At 45.2% G+C, this 24,228-nt stretch overlaps 1 protein-coding gene across 3 annotated transcripts in view; it reads right to left on the reverse strand.

Annotated features, from left to right (window-relative positions):
* Window positions 1–23,934, reverse strand: part of Sipa1l1 (signal induced proliferation associated 1 like 1) — a 295,169-nt gene extending 271,235 nt beyond the window's left edge. The window contains exons 1-2 of one of the 3 annotated variants that reach the window (XM_085697421.2): window positions 23,868–23,934; window positions 23,293–23,353 (exon numbers count right to left, since the gene is read on the reverse strand). The gene's annotated coding sequence lies outside the window, so the exon portion shown is untranslated. Of the gene's footprint in view, window positions 1–22,960; window positions 23,087–23,292; window positions 23,354–23,867 lie in introns of those variants that run through there. The other 2 variants (XM_085697422.2, XM_085697423.2) reach the window with 2 other exon arrangements.
* Window positions 23,935–24,228: the final 294 nt, after the last annotated feature.

Raw genomic sequence — 24,228 nt, forward strand, 5'->3', positions numbered from 1 at the left:
ACCCACCAAGCAGGACTTCGTGTTACAGAATGGCACCCTCGTAAATAACTGCATGCACAGAAAGTCTGAGAAAGCTTGGGAAAGAATAGAGTAAAGCATGTTTTCTTGGTAGCAGAAATTTCTCAGGTCTGCTCTGCTTGCTAGAGGCAAGCAAGCGCTCTCATATAAGAGAGACTTCCTGACTCAGCTTTAGCTGTAAAGCCTTGAAGCTCTTTTAAGAAGTCCTGCCAAGAAACACTTAAACAGTGTTGATAAAAAGCTGATCGCATGTTTTATGGCTTTCAGCCGTAGCAGGAAAAAAGCTGTGCCATTTTAAAATGCCGGCTTTCTGGGCCATCCTTTCAGGGCAAACTCTGATTCTTTCTGGTAGGCGGTTTGATTATGGATCACTTAAATGTTGTTTGTGGACACACTGTTGCAGCTTGCTTGCTGGCAAGGACCTTGAAACGCCATAGAGTTGTGGCAATAAACATGGCTACAGCCGGTACCTCCACCATGAGGCTGAAATCTCAGAAAGCTAAGAAATGGGCTGGATCTAGCCATCAAAGCCACGACTTTAATCCTCTCTATACTGCTTAGCAAATTAAAGACTCATGTGGTCAGAAAAAGAGAGAGATATAGTAAGGAGAGATTCAAAGACAAAGAAAACTTGTAAATGATTTACTGTGTGTTAAAAATATATGCAGACTTTTAAAAAAAAGGTTAAAGTCCTTAAAATAAAAGAGAGTAGTTGGGTGTGGTGGTACACACCTTTAATCCCAACACTTGGGAGGCAGAGGTAGACTGACCTCTGTGAGTTCAAGGTGTGGTAGCACACACCTTTAATCCCAATGCCTGGGAGGCAGACAGACAGATCTCTGTGAGTTCAAGGTGTGGTAGCACACACCTTAAATCCCAGCACTGGGGAGGCAGAGATAGGTAGATCTGAGTTCAAGGACAGCCTGGTCTACAGAGGAAGTTCCAGGACAGCCAAAGATGTACAGAGAACCTGTCTCAAAAAATAAAAGTAAAAATAAAAGAAATAGAGGTTAAAATAAAGCCAGTAAAGATGGAAAACACAAAGAGAATCTGGATACTGTATGTTATTGTGTTCTCTTTGAATTGTTTGAATGCTGAGGAAGGAGCAACAGCTGCTAAAAGATATTTGCTTATAAATGCTGCTGAATTAATCCAAGATAGGTATTTTGAAAATACCTTGACTTCAAAATTGAAGTCAAAAGATATGTTACTTTGAAGAGAGATTTTGCTTTTGTTCCTACAGAAAATGAGAGAATGTGGATTCATTCTGAGTCTAAAAAAAAAAATCAGGTTTGATCAAGGAAGATCACCTGAGAAATCTACAGTAGGAACAGATGGCCCGGATGTCTGAGTTCTACATCCAGAACAGATTCAAGATGCAGCCTGAGATGATCAAGCCTCACAGAATACTCCAGTCAGGACTTGATAATAACTCTAAATTTTCTTTAGGTCCCCATAAGATTATCAGCACCCCCAACCAGCCAGAAGGAGCCTAGAATAGTATGCCCAGATTCCCAAAAAATGGACTATGGATATTTTCCTTTGTTTAAAAAAAAAAAAAAAAAGAGGGGGAAGTGGTGTGAGAAAATTGTCTGTATTCTGTCAATCATGTTTTAAACGCTGACTGGCCAAGCAGGAAGTAAAGGCAGGTCAACTAGACAGGAAGTAGAGGCAGGACAATGAAAACAGGAGAATTCTAGGAAAGAGGAAGCCCATTCCTCCCAGTCCTGCCCAGATCACAGAAGAAGCAAGATGTGACCTTCCCCACTGAAAAAGGTACCGAGCTATGTGACTAACATATACTAGAATGGGTTAATATAAGCTACAAGAGCTAATAAAAAGCCTGAGCTAGTGGGCCAATCAGTTTATAACTTATGCAGAACTTCTGTGTGATACTTTGGGACCTAATGACTGTGGGAACTCGGCAGGACAGAAACCCCAAGAGCAGGCCCTCATGTTACAAACCCTCAAGAGACAATCATGTCCTAGCAGCTGAGGCAGATGAGTTGTTGAAATGAATCTGAGCTTGACAGTGATAACATGTGATAGACCACATGTGTCCTTTGGCTGCCTGGCTGGCTCTGTGGCTCTCACTCCAGAAATTAAGTTATTTCCAGGCTAGACATGACACAACAGCCTACTTTAAATGTTTTTATTCATTTCTATCTTATTTTTATGCCATAATCTTAATCAATCCTTTTAAATATTTATCTATTCAATTTTATGTGTAAGTATGTGTGCCTGAGTATATGTGTGCCAGATATGTGTAGGAGCCCTTGTAGGTCAGAAGAGAAACAGCGTCCCCTGGCACTGGATACAGACAGCCATGAGCCACCATGTGGGTGCTGGGAAACAAACCCAGGTTTTCTGCAAGAGCAGCAAGGACTTGTAACCCCTGAGCCATCCCTCCATCCCCCATCTTAATCTTATCTCAAGTTTAAGAATATGATACCCATTTATTAATAACATCAAAATGAAAAACATGCAATAAATACTACAGTGATTCCTGAAGCTGGTGCGCAGACAAAACCTGCACTTAATGTAGATCCTCAGAGAAGTGACAGAGAACTTGTTAAATATTTCATAAAGCTAAACATATACAACTTAAAAGGTTGCTTGGTATTCTCATATTGCGTGCTTCCTATTCTTTGGGCATTCAAATGGCTCTTTTCTATAACACAGCACTCAAATTGAGTTCAGTCCCACCTTGGGGTGAGGGCATGAAAAATTTGACAACAATGCAGTTTCTGAATACACAATAACCAAAATTAACTCAAAATCAAACATGCATAGAATGCAAAATGTTTACCACTATCATGCTGCTATAAACTGAAATGTTTTTACTATACATTCAAACTTTCCTGCTCTGACAGAAATACAATGATTTAATTACAGAAAATAAAGACTTTTCATATTTTCCTAACATTATTCCTTAGCATTTAAATGTGTATATCTGTAAACTATATTGTGTCAGAATGTTTGATTTTAAAAACTGCTGTCTGCTGCTGTGATGTTAATCTTTGTTGCCAATTTGAATAGATTTAGAGGCACCTAGACACAACTCTAGGCACATCTGTGAGGCCATTTCCTTAGAGATTTCACTGAGCAGAAGACCTGCCCTGAAGGTGGGTGGCACCACCTAACAGACTCAGATCCTGAACTACAAAGGGAGAGTGGGGGAGTGGACTGAGCAGCAACATGTGATGTGGCCAGCTGCCCCACACCCATGACTTCCTGGTCATGAAGGCTGCATTAAGCCGCCTCTGTCAGGCACTTGTCACAGCAACAAGACACTAACCAATTCACCTGTTTTCCTGAGTGTCATGAAAAGCAGCCAATAAAGTGTGGCTTGGGACTAGAAGAGAGTTCCCAACCATTTCTAAACCAGTCCTGAACGGATTTCTGCCATTTTGTCTAGGCACTTATGAGAACTGAACTCTAAGCACTGGGGACTGAAGAGCAGGGATAATAGTCAACTCTGAGAATGTGAGGCTCTCCTTGCCCTGGAACGGCAAATCCTCAGCCAAGAGTGAATTCTGCACATAAAAATAAACACGTCCATCTCATTATTACTCTAGTTTGCTTTCGTCTTTAATAAACAGTAAAACTGCATGTGTATCAAAGAATTGCTTTAAAATAAATTTCTTTATGATCTGCTGTCAGGTGTTTGACCTCCATTACCTACTTTATATAAACACTTTATACAAACATAAAGATCATCTGAGGGCGCTAACAAATTTCAGGTGAAAAGAGGTCTGAATAGAAAAATGTTTAAAAGAAGGAAGGAAGGAAGGAAGGAAGGAAGGAAGGAAGGAAGGAAGGAAGGAAGGAAAGAAGAAAGGAGGGAGGGAGGGAGGGAGGGAGGGAGGGAGGGAGGGAGGGAGGGAGGAAAAGAAAAGGAAACCCTGCTTTTAATTTGCTGGAAATACTTACACCATGGCATGGAGCTCTGGCAGCAACAATGACCTCCGCAGCTCCCCACCTCCAACTCTCCAACTCACCCTCTCCATTCACAGTATTAAAACCTACTACTGCTTTCCTGCCCATCTATCAAGCTGTATCTTTATGATCTCTGTGTGTGTGTGTGTGTGTGTGTGTGTGTGTTACACTTACAAGGTTTTTAAAAACAACTGCGATAATTTCAGTCTTACTCCTACAATCCATAGGCCATACTGAACATGTAGCTTTGCACGGCTATCACAGAACACCTGGCACAGCAGCTTAGAGGGGGACAGTTTCTGGCTCAGTCTACTGGTGATAGGCTCCTTGCTTTTTGGAACTGTGGCAGGAAATGCTGGGAGCAAAGAGGCTCCTGGAGTTGGTGTATGCTAGGATCTCAGCCAGCATGCTAATATCCCTTCTAGAACAACTCCCACTGACTCAACTCACTCCCAAAAGGTCCCGCCTTCTTAAAGGCTCCACAGCATCCCAAAAGACCTGATGCATTAAGGCCTGTGGGAACATTTAAGATCTAAATGGTCACACTAAACATAACTTCCCTGACACACTTTTAACTGAATTTATCTGTTATTTTCATATTAATTAGATACCCTTTTCTCTTTTGACCATCACTCAAATGATTTTCCCTAACAAGTACAAAAACATGTATGACCCTTAAAAACTCCATAATGTGATGAACCCAGTCATTTAAGTCCACATATCATGATGCTATCTATTTATAGAAAATGTCTAGAATGGGCAGATTTGTATAGAAAAAAAAATACATTAATGTCTACCTAGGGCTGAGGGGGCAGAAGGACATGGAAGGGCTTGGAAACTAAAGGGGTTGTATTGAAGTGATGAAATCTCCTACAACTAACTGTAATGGCTGCATATAGGTGTGAAAACACCAGAAGCAACTGGGCTAATTACACAGCATGTGAATTGCATACTAATAGATGCTTTAAATCTGGCCTCTTTCCCAGGGGCCCTGTTTTTATGTCTTCTTTAGAAGCTGCCCTGCTTTTGTCTATCAGCATTATTTGCACCCATACATCCAACCAGAATTTTGTTGTTTGGGGCTTCCCGCACTTCTTTTTATAGATCTGGTGGCCTTGGAAAAATGCCATCCTTTTTCCAAGCTTCATGAGGCACCTTTCAAAAAATGTAGGCCACCAGAACCTTCTTACACACTTCAGTCATGACTGAATCCCAAAACAAAATGGCCATTTTAACTCAACTTCTCAGTACCCATCAGCCCAATTTCCAGAATTGCTAGTAAGCCAGGACTTGTCACCAGATGTCTTCATATAAGGAGCCTTGAGGGTTCCTGTTCCCATAGACAAAAAGATACTTTAACACATCATCCATACACTGTACATCACATTTTAATCTACTAGTAGGTCGAGGTGCATTTAAAGCTAGGTTTTAGGAACAGAATCCCAAAAGGCACAGACCTAGCCCTCAAAGTTTAGTAAGAGAAACAAACACAGCAGAATCATTTTACTCTTGCCTGGATTTCCTCTACCCTGGCACTCAAAACAGATCTATTTTATCTACCAATTGGACTTAATCTCATAGTCATGGATCACTCCTTTTGAATCTGGGGCACAATGCCCCGCACACAGAACAACTTCAACAGTTAAGTAAGTGGATAAAGAACTAAGTACACAAAGAGAAACAAATATCTCCCATACAGTACTCATCCTGGCTTCTTAACCTCTGGCCACTTGCCAATCCTACCCAAAATTAAACCAAAAAAGGTCCCCACTATTCCTCCTGCTCTTCGTCCTCCTCCATTCATTTCTCAACCACCCTACTGGTTACATTTCCTACCCCTCCCCCGCAACGCACACCCAGGAAGCCTTCCGACTCTAACACCTTTTCAATCACTTGTGGGTAGTGCCCATCATCATTGTCCTCTTTTCGGAAGTGAGAAACCACAGGGGTGCAGTGGAACTCAGTCTGTGACTGTAAGCCATCTCATGTCCCTGCCCCAACACAGAATTGTGACTCCCACAAGCAACTCAGCAGCAAAAGCCATTTCTACATCTACACTATAAAATGGAAATTCCTACATCTGATAGGTATATTGTGAAAAAATGCTAGTTTATAGCAGACTGGAATGGTGGTGCGGTGTGTATGGATGTCTGTGGATGTGTGTGTGTGTGTGCGTGTGCACAAGCACATGCACACATATTCATTTAAGAAATATTTCTTTGCTAGCCTCCCCAAACATAAACTCTCCCAACCTTAAACCACGGACAGACTACAATTATTAAAATGTCTCACATCCTGTTCTCAAGAGATGACTCTGTTTTACTTCTTCAGCAGACGCCAAGGAAAATAAACGTTTGAGAAAAGCATGTGGAACACCAGCAACCATCTCCTGAAGCTTTAGAATGCAAGTGTAGCTCAGAAATGCCCCACAGGGAAATCTATGGTCAGTCCTGCTCAGTCTGCGCTTGCTCCCTGATGTCTGTCTTCCAGACAGACACCCCACAAAACACCAGTTTTCCCAGAGACACTTTTCCTTTCCCCCAGCAGACAGCACCTCAAGGCTCCTGGTACTGGACAAAGCTCTGGGTCTACTGGCTTGGAAGCCTTTTTCTTTCCCCCCACCACCCCCAGTCCAGTTTTTTGACTCAGAGTTTCTCTGTGTAGTCCTGGCTGTTCTGGAACTCACTTTTGTAGGCCAGATTGGCCTTGAATTTGTGGAGATCTGTCTGCCTCTGCATCCTGAGTGCCAGAATTAGGCCTGCACACCATGGCCTGGTCAGAAAACCGTTTTTAAGGTCAGAAGCATGGCAGTGGAATACTGGGCCTTGTGTGGTATGAAGATGTCGGTTTCTTCTTCATACTTTTCCTGTATTTTCCAAACTTTGTACTGTTTTCATGACAAGAGAAAGCAAGAAGACAGGCCACCCAAATGGGTTCCTTCGCCTTCCTTCTCTCGGGGCTCACCAGCTCAAGCATCTTAAGGACACGGTACTCAGTGCAGGGATCACCCACAGCCCACCCCTGCCACAAGACAGCTGAGTATGTGCTGAGCAAACAATGACTGTTCGGGTGATGTCTGACTTGGTAGACTGACAGTGAGCTGTGCACATGGCTCATCCTTAACTGACTTGGGTCACTGCCCTCATAGAGCATTTGAAAGGGTGAGAGATCCAAAGGCTGCTCTCAACAGCAAGCAGTCAACAGCAAGTCTCCCCTCAAGACAAGGCACCTGCTTAGGGAACCCACTGCTCCATTCTTGGCAAAACAAAAACAAGATGGCAAACATCCTGCTACTGGGAACTGAATCCACTAAGTCACATCAGGGCTCTCTGACATTCAGAAGGCATACCATGGCCCTGTTCAGCCACCAAAGTTTAACAATATCCTCCAAAATTAATCTTTGCCCTAAGTTAAATAAGACTAAATACTAAAGCAAAGAATGGATTAAGATAACACTAGACCAGACTTCTTATTAAACCACCAAAAAGCCTTATCTAACAGTCGAAAGTAGAAAATCTCTAGGACTGACTTATATGAAAAAGAAGTCTCAAACATTTGCTTGAAGAACTGGCCCCCATATAAAATGTGAGCACACTGTACTCTGCAAACATGTGGAGCCTGTGGCTCAGCAGAAATGTATAGGATGGAAAGGGGGCTCTTTGTGCTAGCGTCCTCTCTCCCCAAAGCCAGCCTGTGCTAGCGTCCTCTCTCACCGCACCCCAGCCTGTGCTAGGGTCCTCTCTCACCGCACCCCAGCCTGTGCTAGGGTCCTCTCTCACCGCACCCCAGCCTGTGCTAGCGTCCTCTCTCACCGCACCCCAGCCTGTGCTAGGGTCCTCTCTCACCGCACCCCAGCCTGTGCTAGGGTCCTCTCTCACCGCACCCCAGTCTGCGCTAGTGGTTTCAGTTCTGCACTATCAACTGAATTCACATTTCTTAGAATTCAGGACTGTGTTTTACACCTGGTTTTGTATTTTCAATCATTTCGCTTCTATTAACTCTCTGTATACTTGTGTATGTTTCTATCATGCCCCAGACTCTTAAAAGACATTCATTTCCAAACAAAGCAGATGCTAAATTAATGGTAGCATGGCGAAAGTCAATGAAGGATAACAGACAGCGGCCACATCAGAACCCACAAAGCAAAAAGAGAAAGCAAGCACTTCACTGCAGAAATAGTTGTCTCAAGGTTCCTGTCTCACCTGGGCTGAGAAGAAAGTTTTCTAGGAAAAAAAACAAAACAACAACAACTGTCCCTATTGCAAATTCTGTTAGGATTTAAACTTGCTTCCCCACAATTATAAATATTTACATTCCACCTAGCTGCTCAAGTTAGAAACTGTGCAACCCGATGCCGTGGGTTTCTGCAGCATGCAGAAGTTCACTGTGAGGCTGCTCCCCAACCTCTGTGAGCACAGCTGGCCAAGAGAAGCCATTCAGTGACCGTGATTCCCCTGAGGGCTGGAAAGTCAATCCTGTACCCAAGAGCTTTCCCCAGAAGTCTGAGACATCAACTCTCTTCACCTTCCACCTACAAGTTCAGTCGTCTAGTGCCTGCGAGTTCTGACTGCAGGCAGCAGAAAAAGGAAGTGAGTGTTTGGGAGCCTGGCAAGGACTCTAGCTTTCCCAAGCTTCAGGTTCTCATCTCCTAAGGGTTCGCTGTACCCATCTAACATAGGACAAACCTGTTGGTGGAGTCTGATGAAATATACTAACTGTGGAAGTCACACTGACAAGCTAAAGTTGGGAGTCAGAGCACACCATATGACAACTCTGAGAACTCCCGGGCATCAGCAAGGGTATATACACATACGTACATACACACACATACACATACAGGACAACGTGAACTAATTATGAACTGCATTCCCAACTTAAAACTTATACTAGGAAGCCAGCCTTTCACTGGAAATGTGTGGGGAGCATGTTCCATCAGCATGTACAAAATGCTACTTTAGCTGCCTGGGTGGTCATGCGTACCCTGTTATAAGTAGACAGCCTTTCTGGTATTTCCAATAGGAAAATACATGGTACTCACACACCCAAAACACATCGAGACAACTCTATTCCCAAGAGACGGCTGCACCACTGCAATATAGCTACTGCAATTCATTCTGACCCAGGAAAGAATCTGTCACAAGAATTCAAGAGCATGGTCCCCAGTCACAGTGCTAATGTCTATCGTGTAGGCCTGCTAGAAAGATTAAGAATCATGTGACATGAAGCAGGTCCTCAACTATCATAGCCAATATTAATCCTATGACTAGGAAGCAACAGGTGTCTGCCATAAAACAACTGAACACTAGGTGGCTCCTTTCCAGGCAAAAAAAAATTAGTAAGGATAACTGGATAAAACAACACACAGTAACAAGTCCTACAAGTAAACAGCAGGCTAATACATTCTGGGGTGAATAAAGAAACAAGCGAAATGAAGATGGTCCCTATCTTAGAAGATAGAAGTGAGTTTCTCTTGCCATCTGCATCCCCCCTACTCTAGGCTCTATGCCCTAAGCAGACAAACCAAAACCTGTATACATGGTCTTACAAAACAAGTGCAATCAAATCCAGCAAGTCAATGAGATGCTCACAGGCTTTCAGGACGAAGAGCATCATATGACTGTGAAGTTTCCAAGTGACTTCAAAGATGCTTCAATGTGAACATCCAGCATCAAAACAGAGGCTCTGTGCACTTACAATGCCTCCTAAGTGATTCCGACACTCCACAGGGCCCGAGACCCACTCACCCAACTGACCCTCATGTGGAGTCTGATCATTCCTTACAATGACCCTGCCCAGGATGAATTCTCAGGCATGAGTGCCTACCATACCCGCAGGTAGCTCTACTGGAAAAGCCCTTTCTGATGTGCAAGCACAGGAGTTTACTCTCTTGACTTCTACCATGGGAACACTGTACTTAGGACATGCTGGGGATTTACAGAGACAACAGAGCAAAGTCAACTGCAGAGAGGAAACATCAGGATGAGTCACAGTATCCAAGAAGTTCTCACTGAAGAGCTGGGTCTTACAGGATGAGAAAGATTCAAATTAAACTAGAGTTCAAGTTGGGAGTGGAGGGACACACCTACAAGCCCAGCGTTCCACAGGCAGTGGAAAGATGAGGAAGAGTTGAGGCCAGCCTGCTTACGTGGCAAGAAGGGGTTGTAAGCAAGAAAGCTGTCAGGAACTGTGCATCCTTTTTAAACTACAGAAAGGGAAACCTGAAAATGCAACTAAAACTGAGCACAGAGGTTCAAAGGAAGCAGAGTGGTTAGCGAGCGGAAAGAACAGAAGCCCAGCATATATATGAGCACAGAGCCATTCTGGCAGAAGACAATGAGATCACATAAACAGGAAAGAAAAGAGGCACCAGGCTAGTCACAGAAGGAGGGGTGTGGCTTTGCTGTACACAGCATGCTAGCCGCTTTCGCTGCAGGGAGGCACGTGCAGGGTGATGTTAATCAGAAGGCACAGTGCTGTGAAGAAGACTGCCTCAGCCACTAAGATACAAAGGTGAAGGGGTGGCAGTAAAACAAAGATACAATGTTGGAAATGAGAACCCATTCACCAGTTGGGGGGTACAGGGAGACAGGGGAGACACGACACGGGACCACAGCAGGTGTGGTCACGGATCAGACAAGGTGAAGGGAGGGAAGCCTCAATGACAGTCTGGAAAACTCAAAGTGGAAACAGGGCAAGGAGCAGCAAGTCAGTAGCAGTCAGGACATACTGTACACATGCGGGCGTAGACCCAGAGAGGGTTTATTTTGTTTTTAAAGGCCCAAGGCTCACTCTCCCACATATGCAGTACCCACTGGCAGCTTTTGACTTTTTCTTTGGTCGCAGCACAGGCTGTAGCTTCTGTATCAGCACACAGGGACTTTGTACTTTTTACCTTAACAGTACTACCAAAAGTGAATGTGTCTGCAAGAAGTAAAATGTGCTTTAGCGAGATTTGATCCCAGCACTCGGGAGGCAGAGGCAGGCGGATCTCTGTGAGTCCGAGGCCAGCCTGATCTATAGAGTGTTCTAATTGTTTACAAAGAGAGATGGTCACACAACTCTAGGAATACACCAGAAAATGCTGACTTGGACGGTTTAAATGGGAAAACAGGACAGTTAGTGATGTCGCAAAAAGGTTGCTGTTAAGAAAAACCTTTGGGACTACATAAGCAAGCACTGTAACTTCAGACATTTAGACAGTGTATCCCAACAGAAGCTGCTACACACAAGCTACAGTAACAACTGTCAGGGGATCTGGAAAGCCTAAAAGGAAATTTCAAGGGGACTAAGTCAGCTCCCAGTAAGAGGAAACAAGCATGGAAAAGATGACAATCCCTCCCTGCAGATTCTTACAACTGCTCTAAATCCTTTACTCTTAATAAACAGAAAGGCTTGAGGTTTCTCGGTAATTTTGTCAATATTATACTGAACACCTTTTGTTGCTCTTGAAAGTTATGTACAGTAAGTGGACTCCAGAAAAAACAGATTATGTACATCAACAATTACTAACCAGATGAATGGACCCTTTTATAAAGTTGAGAATGTAGGGTCTGGAAAGATGGTTCAGCGGTTAAGAGCACTGGCTGCTCTTCCAGAGAACCTGGGATTGATTCCTAGCACCCACATGACAGCTCACAACTGTCTGTAACTCCTGTTCCAAGGGACCCGACAGCTTCACAGAGACATACAAGCAGGCAAAGCGCCAATGCACATAAAACAAATTAAATCATTTTTAAAAATTAATCTGAGGGTGTGACCAAAAGTCTAAAAAAAAAGAAAGGTTTTCTTGCTTAATACCAGCTAGCATCCAAAATAGTTTCTACCTCCAAGACACTTACCTAAAAACAGTTCTCACCATTCCATACTGTCCCTCGTGGTTAAAGTCATCACTCCTCTTGCCATGCTTCAACAACAGTGCATCTATAGTTAATACTCTACATGACCAGAACCTCCAGTGTAACTTTCATCTCTCTCTACATCCCAGGACCTACAATGGGCACACACAGTATGACCAATAGAATCTTGCTGCCACAAACCTGTAGTTCTAACTACTCAGGAGGAAACACAGAAAGATCCCAAGTTCAAGGTCTGTCCGGGCTACAGAGTGAGTTCAAGTCCAGCAGGACTGAAGCTCCAATTCTGAGGATAACAAGAATTGTCATAGTCTGTGGCCACACCATTCTGAGTGCACCCAACTTGTCAATAGCACCGGTCCCTGTCCACAACTGCCTCAAAGAACCAAACCCTGACCCACCTCTTGTCTAAAGCAGCAGACAACTATTGGAAAAGTATAAATTATTTTTTAAATGTTTATTCTATGTATACATGTGTTCCTGAGTGTTAGTACTCACAGCCCATGACTGCAGGAACCCAGAGACATTGGGAGACAAATTCTGACCCTAGAACTAGAATTAGGAACAGTTGAGAGCTGCCATGTGAGTGCTGGAGACTCAACCCAGTCCTCTGCAAGCATTGTTAACTTCCGAGCTTCCTCTCAGCCCCAAGGGAAGGTATCGATTGTTCAGAAACCCATTTCTTCTTTACAGCTACCTCTAACAAAACACATCTAATAAATTCAAAATGCTATTTATCAAAGTATAGGGATGGTATTTTCAACATCTTTATTTTATCTTAAATTTTAAATCAATAGGTCCAAAAACATGTTACATGTCATCTGCCAAAAATAGATAGATAGATAGATAGATAGATGGATGGATGGATGGATGTGCAATAAAGCATTTTGAACTGAGAAACATGGAGTTTCTTTTTTTTAATTTAAACTTCTTTTTTCTTTATTTGGTTTTTTTATTGATTTTTATTGAGCTCTACATTTTTCTCTGTTCCCCTCTCTGCTTCTCCCCTCCCCTTCAACCTTCTCCCAAGGTCCCCATGCTCCCAATTTACTCAGAAGATCTTGTCTTTTTCTACTTTCCACATAGATTAGATCTATGTATGTCTCTCTTAGGGTTCTCATTGTTGTCTAAAGTTCTTTGGGATTGTGATGTATGGTTGGTTTTTCTTTGCTTTATGTTTAAAAACAACTTATGAGTTAGTACATGTGATAATTGTCTTATTGTCTTTCTGTATTTGGACTACCTCACTCAAAATGATGTTTTCTAATAAATCTGCCCCATTAGATCATCAACTATTAACTTACCTAGAAAACTATCTGGGAAATGATATGTTTCCCCAATATGGTATCTTTCCATTTAAATGAAGTTGCTCTGATCAAAGCTATGCTTCTTTAGAGGCAGCTCTGCACACAACTACCCAAGTAGCCTGCCTGGTTTTATGCAGAAAGAAGCTCTTGAACAGCCTAGAGAGTCAAAATACCAAGTTCCTCAGGAAGGTGTCTAGGCCTCAAGAATGGATCCCAGAGAACCTAACCTCTCACCAGTCAGCCACAGAACATGCTAGCCCATAAGCTAAGCAGTTCCAGCATCCCAAAGTCTATAAGATGGCAGAAGGGTCTTCTTCTCACAAACAGGACTATCACAGTCTTTTCTGCCTCCATTTCATCTCCAGAATTCTGAGAAGGGTAGATACTTCCCCATTTCACAGATAAGAAAATGCAAGTTTATGAGCGCGGTCGCACCAGCCCACTGCCTACTTGATGCCAACAGGCACCTCATCACACTCAACACGTACAAATCAACTCTGAACTTGAACTCCCCACCCAGACCTGCTCCTCTAGTCACTGCCAGTTTGGTCCATGCCATCTCTACTATACCAGCTGCTCTGGCAAAAACAGTGTCACCTTGACCCACACTTGCTGGGCACACCATCTCCCCAATAAACCAGGTCAGCCCCACAGACACACCCAGAGCCCTGGCTCTTCTCATCACCCCACTTCTGCTATCAGAGTCCTCTTGTTTCCACCCACACCCTCCTGGTTCTATGAACCACTGTTCAGAGAAGTTGTCCTTTGAAGCACAGCTTTAGGGGCTGGAGAGAGGGCCCTGTGATTAAGAACACTGGCTGCTCTTCCAGAGGACCCGAGTTTAACTCCCAGTAGCCACATGGCAGCTCACAACTTTATCTCCAGTTCCAGAGAATCCGACATCCTCTTCTGGCCTCCACAGGCGCTGTACCCATGTGGCTCACAGATTTAAGTGTTTACAAAACACCCATACACATAAAAAATAAAATAAAATTTTTAAAAAATAATTAAAAACACAGCTTTGTAGCGATATGCTCCCAGGGTATCTCACCTCACCCAGAGCTGTCTGTTGAAACCCCTCTGACAGAAAGGGCACCTGCGTCTACAAAGCCTCCAAGTAACTGGAAGAGCAGTCAGAATCACATGTAACATACAGCAGAGCCAAGACTGGAACAGACCTTCCAGTGTTCTCTGGAACAGTGAGGCCAGATTTACAGCAGCCAACAGAGAGCCCTCCCTCGAGGGAGGAAATCCTTACATTTCACTTAGCATAACTTAATCTTTTAATGTGTAATCAATACTATGTTTGATTCCCAATAGCAAATTAAAATGGAAATGCTAACTTTACAAAGACACAAAATCTTCCACAAGGCCAGTGGTTCTCAACCCTCCTAATGCTGTAACCCTTTAATACAGTTCCTCATGTTGTGATCTCCCAACCATTAAATTATTTTTTTTTAAATCATTTATTTATTTATTTATCATGTATACAATATTCTGTCTGTATGTCTGCCTGCAGGCCAGAAGAGGGCATCAGATCTTATTTCAGATGGTTGTGAGCCACCATGTGGTTGCTGGGAATTGAACTCAGGACCTTTGGAAGAGCAGGCAGTGCTCTTAACCGCTGAGCCATCTCTCCAGCCCGCATTAAATTATTTTTGCTGCTACTTTGTAACTATAATGTTGCTACTTTTATGAATCATAACATGAATATTTATGGAGACAGAGGGTCACCAAAGGGGTTGCGACCCACAGGTTGAGAACTACTGTACTGGGCAGCCTGAACATGAACTATCTGGCAGCACAGGCAAATGCCAAGCTGACTGGCAAAGCACTGAGACCTCCAGTGTGCCTGCATCTGGTGATGTTTTAAGAGCACCATGTACAAACAAGTAGGGCTCTCAGACTCAGCCAGAGCACCAAGGAGACAGCGTTCTCACGTTAGACCCTCCCAACCACAGGAATAGGAGTGAGTCTCTTGGGGGACACTAGGAACAGAAAAAAGGCTGAAGGACTCAGAAGTGTCATCACAGAAATGACCTGGGAAGAAACCTTCCAGAGCCAAGCCAAGTCTAAATAATGATAATTTTTGGATCAGAATGAAACTAATGCCTAAAGTAATAACCATTACAGAATTTTCCATTTAAAAAGCAAAAAAAAAAAAATCTAAATCTCTTTCTTCAAAGCTTTCAAAAATGTTTCTAGTATCAACCACTCAAAGCCTTAAATCTCACTAATTACAACAATTAGCTCCTACAGTATCAACAGTAGGTGCTAAAGAAACTGTAATCCAGCCCACCCCAAAGCAAAGGGTTTTGGTGAGCAGGTATACTACAATGACAACAGACTTGCTAAATGAACAAAGGAAAGACTAAGATCTTGGAGGTTATGACTCTTCCAACAGCTGACAGCGAAACCCAGGGCTACCCAGAACCAGGGAGGTTTCTGGGTTCTCTTGGAATGGACTGGATGTGGGAGTGGGAGAAACCAAGACTTGGAACCCCTGGGTCCTCAGGGAAACTGGAGCCAAGATACATTATAGGCAGTTTCTTTTAGTTTTCTTAATTAGAAAAGCACTTGATAAAATAAATTTTGCCAAAGCCTATCTCCTTGGAAACCAGGAAACAAAACTGTCTTTTCTCCTCCACATAAAGAACATTTAATAAGGGACTATTTTTATAATAAACAGCTTCAACTGTTTTGTGTCGGAAGTAAAACAGGCAGCCCTTGCTAAATGCAAGGGCTGGAGAGATGACCCAGCAGTTAACAGCACAAACTGCTCTTCCAGAGGACCAACCAGGGTTCAGTTCCTGATATTCACACAGCAGCTCAGAGTTGGACTGTAACTTCATTCCCAGGGGATTCAACACCCTCTTCTGGCACTAGTGGGCACTAGGCATTCACTTGGTGCACATACATACATGCAGGCAAACATGCAAAATAAGTGTTAAAAAAAACATTGCAGAGAGCTTCTAGCTTCTTCACTAAAGACCCTTACCACAAGGCTATGAGAAGAGTTAACAGTGATGTTGAGAATAAATACCCACGGAGAGGCTAGGCAGACAGCTCAGTCAGTAAAGCTCAAGGACTTGGGGTTCGTCCCCAGAACCTACAGAAGAGCCAACTGTGGTAGGGAGGTGAATACAGGCAGATTCCCCAGGGCTTGCTAACCAGCCAACGTCACCCACTGCAGAGCTCCAGCCTAGTGAGAGACCTGTCTCTATCAATCAGTCAATAAAAAAGGACAGCACCAGAAGAACAATTCCCAAGGCTGGCCTCTGACCTCTACACTTTTGTGTGTCTATGCACATTCAATCTCCAAGATCAATTCAAGACCCCTTCTGAACCTTCTTCAAGACACTGGACTCTGTGCACCTTTACAAGGCAGGAAGTGCTGGAAACTCAACTCAAATAGATAGCCTCACTCACATTTGTCATTTAAATCACGTCACTTCCTCCTTTAAATGAACTTAAAGGAAGATAAAGGATGGACAACAAGAAACTGACTTTTCTACAGAGCAACAGGACACTGAGATAATAAAGGGGTCTTTAGAGAAAACAAGAAAAATAATAGCCAGGCGGTAAGGGGTCATGCCTTTAATCCCAGCACTCTGCCTAGGCTAATGGGATCTCTGCATCTCTGCGTTCGAAGCCGGTCTGTTCCACAAAGCGAGTTCCAGGACAGCCAGGGTACACAGAGAAACCCAGTTTAAAAAAAAAAAGTCCCAGGACAGCAAGAGGTGAACAACACAGCCCACACAGTCAGCCGAAAAGGAAGGCAGTTCTGAATGTGCTACCCACTGTCACTTTTGAGGACACGAGCTAGAGAAATAAGCCAGTCACTTTAGGACAAACACCACACAACTCCACTTGTGATGCCCCAGGTAGACAGAAAGATAGCAGTTGCCAGGGGCTGGGACGGGAGGGAGTGGGAGCTGTCTGATACAGAGACTCAGCTGTAAACTTTGTCTCTCGATTCTCAAGCTCTAGTGCACAGAAGCATGAGTTTAACGCATGTGTTTTTGCCACACTGTTTTAGTGGATCATACAATTACCAAACTGAACTGGCAAGTCCCAGCCACGCAGTTGGTTCACGGGGCCCTTACCTGTAGGCAGTTGGTTCTAGATTTCTTTCAAACTTACTTTTTCAATAAACAAAATTCTGCTGAAGATTGGAGGCAGGGGGTGGGGTGGGGGTAGGGACTCTCCTTTTTCATCTATATCCAAAATGAAATTTCAATGACCTCAGAATGCTACATTACTACATTTATTCACCTGGTTGTCAAACACAGATCCAAAAAGCATATAAAGGCACTCTGGAAAAAGCAAGCCATAATACAGTCACCTACCAAGCATCTTCCAACACCCACCCACCCAACTATCCTGCTCAAGCTTGGACCTCGCTGTGATGTTCCAGCCACAGCATTCCTTATTGCCTCCCCAACATGCCCAAGCTGCTTTGGGCTACCTTACTTTTGAAATCAGCCTCCAGAACAATCCTACCAAAGCAAGGTTAGACTTCACCCATGAACTGTTAACAAGGCTGTCTGCAACACACGCACATACAGATACACTCAGAGAGAGGCACAGAGCAAACACTCCAGGACTCTTACCCACTGAAACATGACTTCCTCATAGCATCGTCACAGCTCAGTACTAAGGCCCTATGCTTAAAGATGAGAATGAAACTCAGAGGTCGCAAAGGGTTTCCTCTACCTGGAGACAGGGCTAGGAACTGCACTCACACTTGGGCACAGTTCTCCCACACAACGGAGCTAGGGGGTCACATGCCCATCACTGCCACTGCCACCACCACACACACACACACCACTGGCTACTTAGAACGTTAGAATCCAGTAGGCAGACTAGTGAAATCCTCTGGAGTCTTCAGTGGAGCTTGGGAAGAGGGAAAACTTGACCAGCTCCACACTGACTCTCATTTCAAGAGCAGACCGGTGATTTCTCAAAGTCTTTGAGTGACTGACAAGCAGTATGATGGTATAAGTTCTGGAGTCATAACTGGGCTGGTTTGTAGGGAGGGGAAGCAGCAATGCTGGGGATGGACCCCAGGGCCTCACAGAGGCTAAGCAAGTCCTCTACACCAGGAGCCCACAGCTCTGCTGTTTGTGAGTATAGGAGAAGATGCTGACTTTCCATTCAGTCCTTGTAGGTACACACAGGCGGTAACTCAAGAGTGAAAGAGAGCAAAATCCTGAGCATTCTTACAGGTACCTGCTAATAAAAAGACTCTTCCCTGAAGACAGTTCAGTACCAACTGCTTCTCTGAGTGCAGGAAAAGAAAAGCAAGGGCCTTAGAATACACTAGGGTGAGATCCTACCATTTATTATACAAAAGCATTAATCACAGAAAGGTAATCTAGAAGGCTAAGGTAAAGGACACTATCAGGGCTGTGGGTGTCCGTCAGTGGTAGAGCCCTTGCCTACCACTACTGAGGCTGAGAGGCTGAGTTCAGTCTCTTTTACTGGAAGAGGTGGAGGTGGGAGGTGAGGTGAAAGAAGAAAGGAAGGAAGAGAGAAAGAGAGAGAGAGAGAGAGAGAGAGAGAGAGAGAGAGAGATCCCGATGATGGTAGAGTCCCAGGCTGCAGGAACATGAGCAGCTGGCACACAGCCCTCTGCTTTTAATTTCTCAATAGCTACCTTCTGAGATCAGAACTCATTATAAAAGGAAACAAGGCTCTGAATGAACCACAAAGATAATCAATGGCCGCACCTGTTCACACTTCGGTAAAAGGCTCACTCAGGTCACTCAGGAAGTAAGGAGGAACCCCAGGAAACTGTGGCTGGATGTCCTTACAGCCACAGCAGTCTTGAGTGACCCTTTGTTTGTGAAAACCAGCCTCTCCATCTCCAAGCCAGCATTCCTCTAAAGCTTAATCTCCAATCCACCATTATGTAATTGCCTGTTTCCCACAACTTAAAGTTAGGCATCCTACAAATCTAATTAGAGAGAGAACTGTAGCATAAGTAACCAATTAGATGCCACCCGCTGGAAGTTCTCATTTCAGACCTCCAGAAGCAGCAGCTTCCCTTCCTTACGGTGCACCACCAAGACCCTCACGGCCTCATGCCATTTTGGGATCACCTCTCCAGATCTCCAAGAAAACACATACATTCCCAGACTCAGGAAGCAGAGGCAGGTAGATCTCTGTGCGTCCAACAGCAGCAAGATCTACATGGTAGTTCCAGGCCAGCCAGGGTGACACAGCAAGACCCTGTCCCAAAAGAAAATCTCTTTGTGTCTGGCGTCCTCTTATTCCATCTGGACAGAGGCAATGGAAGGAGGATAAGGATGCAAAGGGAAGGCCAAGAGTTTTCTCTCCCTCAAAAGATGCACTCAGATGCTTATCCTTACTCTCCTGGCGGCAAAGTAGACTACACTGTGTCATTCCGTTCCACCTGAGTTTGAGAGAGCAGGAGCCAGGGGAATTGCTCCCACCTTCCATGGCTCACTTATCAAAACTCAAAAAAAAAAAAAAAAAAAAAAAAACCTAGCTACCAGTTAGGAATAATCAACTTAAATGTACATCTGAAAAAGTAACATACAAGTATGTTTTGGTTTTGATTATTGAGGCATACAACTGAAAGCAAGATGCCATGAGGCCAATTTCCAACGTGCAAACAAGCAGAAGGGAGTAGGGCAGTCCCACACAAATCCGCTGACTTTCCCAGAGAGGGCTCCTACAACCAGTACCTGCTGGGTCTGCAATCCTGCACCAAGACTGTGTCATTCACCCCAACAGACACCAGGCGCAACCTGTCCACATTGCTGACTGACAAACTAAAAGTTGCCATTGTTCCAGAAACAACTCCTTTCTTTTGCAAATTAACTTAAGAAAAAGATGGACAACAAGAAACTCTTGACTTTTCTAAAGAGCACCAGGACACTGAGGAATAAAGGGATCTCAGTAAGAATAATGAAGCCGCCATGCTCTGCGGTGCAGAAATTTAACTCAGGATTCCTTTTCCCTTAATTCAGCTATCTGTAACTCCAAAGCTTAGATACCAGACAGGATCCATCTCCACAGCTTTTCAACTTTAATGTAGCTATACTCCCTTCAGTTTTGCTTCTCCCTTAATCACTGAATACGTAAGTATGAGAAAGAAGAGTAAACCAACTTCAACATAGTAGGAAAAGAACAAAAAGGTGGAACAGAGAAGCGTGTTGGATCAGGAAGGTCACTTACCCTGAATCTGGCTATACCTAGTTTTATAACCTACAAATCATGTCAACTCCTTAGGCTTGGAGCTCCTCACCTGCAAACTGGGAAAGCTAGACCGAAGGATTCATGCTCCAACTCCTTTCAGCCACCCAGGAATCTGCTCAGCAAAGGGTAAGAAGATGCAACTGCAAATGAGACTTTAGTTACAAGGTATTTTTATACACATTCTGGTAGAATACTGTAGCAAAGCTGCCACACAACTGCTCAAGGCAGGGAGCTCAGAAAGGGGCTCAGCTATTTTTTAAGATCACCCCCACCAGAAAGTATTTGAAATCCACACCTTCTGAAGACAAGTATTTCAGGCCTTTTAAATAAGTAGAAAAATCAAAACTGTCACATACGCAAAACCTTGGACTTAGGGGTATCTTCATACCCAAAGATATGGGAGTAGCCATGGTCCCTGAGACCAACAGTTCCCTAAGGCCAAGAATGATCATGCCCACCACTGAAGAAACCAAGAGAAACTGGTAAGGCTCAAAAGGTTACAAATACGGGAAATTTTTATTTTTCAGATCTTGAGAATCAGTTTCTGTGAAATGAAACAAAACAGAAGCTTGTTCCATCAGAGTTCGAGCACTGGGGGGGCGGGGGAGGCAGTATTTGTCTTCCTTGGCCCAAATCCAATCTGGCTAGTGAACCAAAATGCTCAAATCTAAGAAGTAACCTGAAAATCTTCATGACAGCCATACCATTTGTGCAATGACTGGACCTTTGGTACTAAAAATATAGATAAGCAAGAGAGACACCAAGCCCCACTGTTCATTCACCACATAAACCTTCCACTAGCCAAGAATCTGATCTCAGGGTTTGGTTCCACTCACACTGCTGTCCGCGCTCTAAGAGATCGTTAAAAAAGTCATTGATTTCAAACTTCAAACTGTAACTGGAAATACAACACATGCAACATATGCACCCCTTAACTCAGTCAACCAAGACCCCAGAACATGTAACTGCTCTCTCAAGCCACCCTCGGTCTACAACATGTAGATAAAGTTATTAGGAAGCTCTTTTAAAAGATGCTTTTAAAAAAATCAAGTGAGAAGAATACACCACATACCACATACGTTATTCAAGGCAAACATGAAATAAATATAAAAAGCCAGGAAATGACACTGAAAATTCGAGTCAAATTAATCTCAGGATGTCATTTTAGTGACGTTCTGAGGAGTGACTATCAAGAGTTCAAGTCAGCCTTCCACAGAACGGAGTCACAACTACGTGACTTGACAGACAAATCTAAAAGTTGAGGGCCCCAGGAACTCCAGAGCAGCTCACAGCTACACCTACTGACAGTCTCTGGCCACTTGCTAAGCCCGTTCTCTCAGACTGGAGAAATCTAACTAATGATAGCCAATTTCAAGAGTCCTTTAGTGAAATAAGATAAAAAAAAAGCCTTCAATGATTGAGAAGACAGCACTCTAAATGTCTTGTTGTACCCCAAATATTTATGTTCAAACCATCACCCAAGTCATTTTAAAGCACTGTTGTTAATGCCTTAATATCAATAACTTATTTCATGGGAAAATGCTTTAGTAATAATATTCTAGTTAATAACTGGGTTGTCACCTCACAGTTGGACACATCAGTGACCATAAACTGCTTTATTAAAACCTTTTAACTGCTCTGCATAATCCTACCAGCTTTTTTTTTTAACATCCTGGTAAAGGCAGCTTAATTGCAGCTTTCAGGAAAAAGAAAGGGGGATATGGGAGAGTGGTTAAAGCAAGACACAGAAAAATCATTCCTATCCCTAAACGAGGTTGCAGGAGCAATTCGGTAAGACTTAATGTTGTGGCTGTCCAAAACATTCAGCTAGAGAACCTTTGCACTGGAAGATACTCCATTGGAGCGAGCAGGAGAAAGTTGACACTTAACTCCCACAGAGTACCCGTATAAAAAAGAATGGCTTTAAGACTCTGAGTCAGAGTTTCAACATGAAAGGCTCGCTTTATAGAGGAAACGCCAACCCCAGTTCATCCAGATAGACCTGGAACCTGATGAAAGTCGACACCTCCCTCTGAAATTTGCATCGCATCACTGGCTCCGAGTTTAGAAACATAATCGTGTACCAGGTAGTATGAATTTCAGCGAAGGCTGCCTCTCAATCAGCCGTCAGAAAGAAAAAAAAATCAAATCTATAAAGACCCAAGGCAGTCTAGGAGCTACGGTCCCCAAATGCTTCCCCTTCCAAGAGGAATGCCAACAATCTAGCACACTATCTCCTTGAAAGCTAGCTATTTCCCGTGCCTCTGGTTTTGGACACGGTGAGCACCGATGAAATTTCAACCTGCCAAACGCGACTGCTTGCCCACATCGAAATGCCACGGTGCGATTTACGATCCTGGCAAGCTGCCTTTAAGGTCAGGAGCGAAGTTGGACAGGGCAAGGGGAGAAAAAGTTCTTTACGCGACCTCACGCCTCTCCGACCCTCGGAAGGTTTACTTCCTCCGAGAAAAGCAGGTTGAAGTATCCTTGGAGCTCAGTCCCCAGGACCCCCCCAAGGGGGATATTAACACCCTCGAAACTGCAGCCAAATATCTCCCTTCCCATCATTAACCCACTGGGGCCTTGCTCCCTCCAGCACACCTGCAAAGCGCTCACCGGATGGTGACGGATGGGGAAGGGTCGCTCCAAGGAGCCCAGAACCGCAGGGTGAGCACAGTCACCAGGCGGGGACACGGGGCTCCGGGCCTCTAGGGGAGCAGATCCGGATCCCGAGGTGAGAACGTGCGCGCGCGCCGGGCGCGGTGGAGCGCAGACTCGCCCCCGCCGAGATCGCGATCCCCAGCACGCCACCAAATCGGAAATCTAACTTTCAGCGGCTGCGAGCCTCCTGCTCCGGGGCCGCGAATCCCCAGTCAGGGACAGTACAGGGGGCTGTCAGCAGCGCCGCCCCGCCCCCCACTCCCAGCCCTGCCCCCGGGGCCACTTACCGCTTGGCCTGGGCTTCCCGGTGCTGCCGCGCGTCCCGGGCGCGTCGTCCGCGCGCTCTCCCTGGGGAGAAAGAGAAAGCGTGCAGACGGTCGGGGCGCGCTCGCTCGCCGCCTCCTCTGCGGAGATCCGAGGCTCCGAGCGCCCGGCGTAGGGGCCGCGGGGGCGGGATCAGCGCGGTACCCCGACCCCGCTCCGAGGAGGACCCGCAGCGGCCGCACTCCGGGCGCCGCGGGGGCCAAAGTGACCAGTCCCCGGGCATCAACTATTGTGCAGGCGCCCGGGCCCCAGCTCGCGCCCCCGAGCCCCCCATCCTGCCCGCCGGCTCCCGGGAAGGAGCGCGCGGCGCCCAGGGAGCGTCCCGGCTGCGGGGCTCCGCGCTGGGCGCGGTGTGGGGGGAGTTGCGTGGTCGCGGGGGAGGGGACAGGTAACTGCCCACGGGGGCTGGAGGAGCCGCGCAGAGGCGACGCGGGAAGGGAGGCCGGGGCCGCGGCGATGGGCGCGCTGCGGGCGGCCTCCCAGAGGTTCACCCGCCCCCTTCCCGACCCTCCCCCCCGGGACTCGGCGCCGCACTGACTTTCCGCTCACTCGCTCACGCACGTACTGAACTCGCTCACAAAGTTGCCGGCGGTGGCGGCGCTTTACTGGCCCTTCTCCCCGCCCCATCCCTTCCCTCCCTCCCTCCCTCCTCTCCTCCCTCCTTCAGGTCTCGGGTGAGATCACCGCGGCTGAGTTCTGAGCTCAGGCAAGTCTCGCGAGACTAGAGCCCCTGCTCGGGCCGGGGGAAGTGGTTGCAGGCTAGTGAGGACCGCGGAACTTCTGGTTGCCATGACGACTCTACAGCCGGGTGCAGTTTTCACCTGCCTCCTCCGCTGCCCCGGGCCTAGCAGTGGGGAAGGGAAGGTTAGAGGCAGACGGAAGGCTCCTGTAGACCTGCG

The sequence above is a fragment of the Myodes glareolus genome, chromosome 11, assembly GCF_982192425.1.
Source record: "Myodes glareolus chromosome 11, mMyoGla1.1, whole genome shotgun sequence".
Taxonomy (NCBI): Eukaryota; Metazoa; Chordata; class Mammalia; order Rodentia; family Cricetidae; genus Myodes; species Myodes glareolus.